General features: G+C 38.5%; 1 pseudogene; it reads right to left on the bottom strand.

Moving 5' to 3' along the window:
• Nucleotides 1-861: 861 nt before the first annotated feature.
• Nucleotides 862-1,701, bottom strand: LOC110300852 (annotated as a pseudogene).
• Nucleotides 1,702-4,224: the final 2,523 nt, after the last annotated feature.

Below are 4,224 nucleotides of genomic sequence, written 5' to 3'. Positions count from 1 at the left end.
CATCAATGGAAAGAGAGGCCCATTGGACTTGCAAACTTTATATGCCCCAATATAGGGGAATGCCAGGGCCAAAAGAATGGGAATGGGTGGGTAGGGAATTGGGGGGCGCTATGGGGGACTTTTGGGATAGCATTGGAAACGTAATTGAGGAAAATATTTAATAAAAATATTAAAAAAATAAAAAAAGAAAAGTTTTCAGTGTAACAGAAACAAAGCAAATGAAAATACACTAAAGATATGCAATGTGAAATATGACCCAGTATGTAAAGACAATGGAAAAAGTAGAATGGAAAAACATTCAAATCAAGCATGATGGTGCACATTTTTCATTTCATCACTCAGAAGCCTGAAGCAGGAGAATCCTGAATCAAGCCACCCTAAGTTACAAAGTGAGTGCCTGTCTCAAAATAAGACAAACAAAAAACAAAGTACAAGAGAGGAAATTAAGCAAGACCTGTTCAAGACTAAAATTTCAGCTGCTATTTACCAAGTTAAAGTACATAAAGCCCAGCCAAGTACAGCACAGGGCCATGTGAAAGCTCAATAGGCCAACCCCATTCCAAGCACTGGGTGCCGTTATATTCCTTAGGGCACCAATCCTGAGTGCTAGGCACCCAGAACCTGCATCCCCATGAGCCCAAGCTTGTCCCTACCAGATGTAGTGGCCAAAGAGCTAGAATGACAGACCCTAGCAGACCTTGGAACACAGAGAAATGGCTTATACCTGGCTGCAGCTACTGAGGAGTCAGAGTAGTTTCTTGTGCACTTCAGTCCCTGGAAGCTTGACAGTGACCTGGAAGCCTTGGCTACAGGAATGGCTGTGATGGCACCTGTTCTGGAGGTAGACCTAGACCACCTCTGTCATAGATTCCAGGGGTATGACCTCCTGCAATTTTGGGTTCTTGATCCAGACCTCCTGCTCAGGTGCTCCTCTTGCTCTGTCTCCTCTTTTCTCCTCAAATTTATCCTTACATCTCTTTTCCTGTTTTTCAGTCACAGTTTTCTTCAAGTGATCAAACTCCTCTCAGATCTTAATGAACCCCAATTGGAACTTGCCCCCGAAGTGGTTTGCAAGACGATGGTCATTGCCATGGAGGTCAAGGCAAGCTGAACAAACGTCCCAGACACGGAGTTTTTGCTGTTGAAAACTGGATGGAATTTCTATATTCTTTCTCTGCTTTTTTTCTTTGCACAAACTTCCTCCACTTCCATAAGAATCTTCTCGAATTCAACCACCTTTCCTTCAGTTCCTAGCTGCTCAGCTTTAGCAAGAAGTTTTCCTATTTCTCCATTTAACTCATGTACTTTTTCTGCCGTGGCAGAAACTTCAGTACTAATCTCTTCTGTTTCTGCCAGCCGTTTCTTGACAAGTTCAGTTTTCTGATCACACTCTACAGTGAAGGACTTTAAGTGATCCATAGCATCTAATTCATAAAAACAAGTCTCTTTCTTTACTTGCAATTTCATAATCTGCTCAAAGGGTCAAGTCGTGGATTTTGGAACATTCTCTTAAATCTATGTGCCTCCCAGCAAGGAGGTCACTGTCACGGGGCTGCAGTCCAGAAGGTGACTCTTGCAGATACCGTCATCTGTAAATTTGACCCTCTGTCTGTTTTCATCTCTGTCCTGAGCTGTGCCCATGAGCTGGTCCAGCAGAGTCTGCACCTGCACCTGGGAGGATATGGTGGCCAGTGAGGACGTTCATGAAATGCCTCACAACTCAACAGATACAGCAAACTGCGATGTCAAAAGAGACTCAAGTCTGCTTTGAGTTAAATATTTCTAATAGTTATTATTCTCTTCTGACCAATGAGTTATTCATCAAGCTTGGTGCCATATCTTTTGATGAGTTTTAGATTCATCTTGCTTTTTTGTACTAGTTGTGGAGTCAGATATTTTCCCCAGGAAACACGGTTGGCTTGTATTGATAAATATTATGTCAGGATAACACTGTGGTTGCTAGGGGACCTCACTGATGCAGAATTGGTTATTGTATCTAGACCTCACTAGTTGGTTAGTGGGTGAGGCTAGAAAATGAGGTATTATTTTCAATGAAGAAATGAATTTAAAATTTACTGTGGAATGAGTCCTAAGTTCAGTTCAGGATTTTCACTTAACTTCTTTAATATGAGCTCTCCATATTCCTTCCCCTAATACTAATTGTTCTTGTAAACAAACATGAATATGTTCTTCTCAATGAGGTAAGTACTCATCTATTCATCTTACAGTAGTAACACAAAACTTGGTATCACCATCCGAGATTAATGTTGATACACAACACTAAATAAGTGTTAATTGCTGCAGGTGTTTAAAATTGATTGAAAGATATCTTGATTCACAGTGTTCATCCCACTGGAGATACAGTTCAATTATTGTGTGTTGAGATAATTTGAATAGCTGTATACTTGTTTGGGCCAAAACTCAATTCATACAAGTTAGTTCATGTTCTTCACTGCCACGGACTGGACTCGGTCGGCCCCTCAACCTGCAGGAGAATCAGGGTCCTGGTATTCAGCAAGGAGTTGGTGGGGTTACAAACAGATGCAAACACAAGGTAGTGTTGATCTGAATGTAATTTCTCAAAGCGAGTATCAGACTTATATTACAGAAGAAAACTAGGAAGTTAGGTGACACATTAAGGTCATCCAAGGCACATTGAGGTTACCAGATGCAAAATGACTCTGCACAAAACAGAGAAATGTATATACAAAAGCTGACAGAAACCAGGAAGTATTTACAACTGGGATAAAATTTAGTGTTTACAACTGGGATCAAAATCAGCCCCACCTAAGGTCAGTTTATTCTTAGAAGCCAGAGGCAAGAGCTTTATGCCTTTGTCATGATTCCAATTCTAGTCTATTGATAATCCACCTTCCCCCTAGGCTGTGGTAAATCCTATGTATGGGAGTGACTCTGCTGTTGTTCTAAGCATTTACTCTAGTTCCTTCTTAGACCACAACCTTCCTTCTTCCTAGGCCATTGTAAATTCCTGCACATAAGAGTGACTTGGCTGTAATTCTAAGTTTACTTTGTTGAACTAGCACTGAGATTTCTAGTTCTTACCCAGTAAACTGCAATGTCTGATTTCTTTCACTGTCTACACTGGAGGCATTTTGTCTGAATGAGTAACATTCTTATTAAATTTAAAACCCAAGGTTCAAGGATTTCCTAGGATATTAGAACACTGGTGGAGGCTAATCTAACTTAGCTATATTCAAAATCATTCCTTGGAGGCACTTATAATAAAACAATATTGAAGGAAGGCACACAGATCCATTCACAAACTGATGTAGGGACAAGTTTGGAACATTCGTGCTACGGGATGCCAAGACTCCATGAAACTTTTTGCCTCAGGACTGCGTCCAAGCTTTTGGGCTTGCCATGCAGATTTCACTGGTGTGGATGTGGCACCTCACTCAGATTTCAATGCTTAAAAATGATAGTTTGTAGATTTGAGTTTTCTTGGTAATTATGTAAAGCATTTTCCTGGTCACAAAGTCAAGCATATAAAATCAAGGTATATTCAGTGGTATTTGTCTTTCTATCTTATTTCTTCTCTGATGGTAGTAGAGTATAACCCTACTTTCTTTCTACTTTTGGTTTGTTTTACCATTATAAATATAAACATACAGCAAATATGCTTGTAGATTATACGATATATATATACATACATATATATATCTATATATACATATATAGAGATATACGCATACAATGTATATATATACATATATATCGTATAATCTACAAGCATATATATATATGTATATATATGTGTATATATGTGTATATATAATATGTGTGTATGTATATATATATGTATAATTTATGTTGTTACCATCATATCTAAGTGATTATATATGCATTTCTTCACTTCCCTTGTTACAAATGATAATCTGATCATCATGTCATAATTTCATACAACATATATCTTGTTATACCTGTAAATAAATATATCTATATATTATTTTGTTTCTCTACATTTAAGGTTTCCCACTCTTTTCTGAATTTTTTTTCCAAAGCATGCTTTTAGATTCTCCTTTAAATTTTATGTAAACATAGAGTCTTTCAACAAAGGACTCTCCAAAGACCAGTTTGGAGAGAAATACGTCTTGTTTGTGTCTTGTTGCAATTTAACAAGTGTTATTGATCGCGTGCTATGTTGAATGCAATGTGTGCTCTGTGTCATGGGAACACCAAGGTAAAAGGGAGCCATTCTACCCT

Source organism: Mus caroli, chromosome 8, assembly GCF_900094665.2.
Source record: "Mus caroli chromosome 8, CAROLI_EIJ_v1.1, whole genome shotgun sequence".
NCBI lineage: Eukaryota > Metazoa > Chordata > Mammalia > Rodentia > Muridae > Mus > Mus caroli.
Note: the sequence above shows the minus strand (reverse complement) of the source record. Positions and strands in the feature narration are given on the sequence as shown.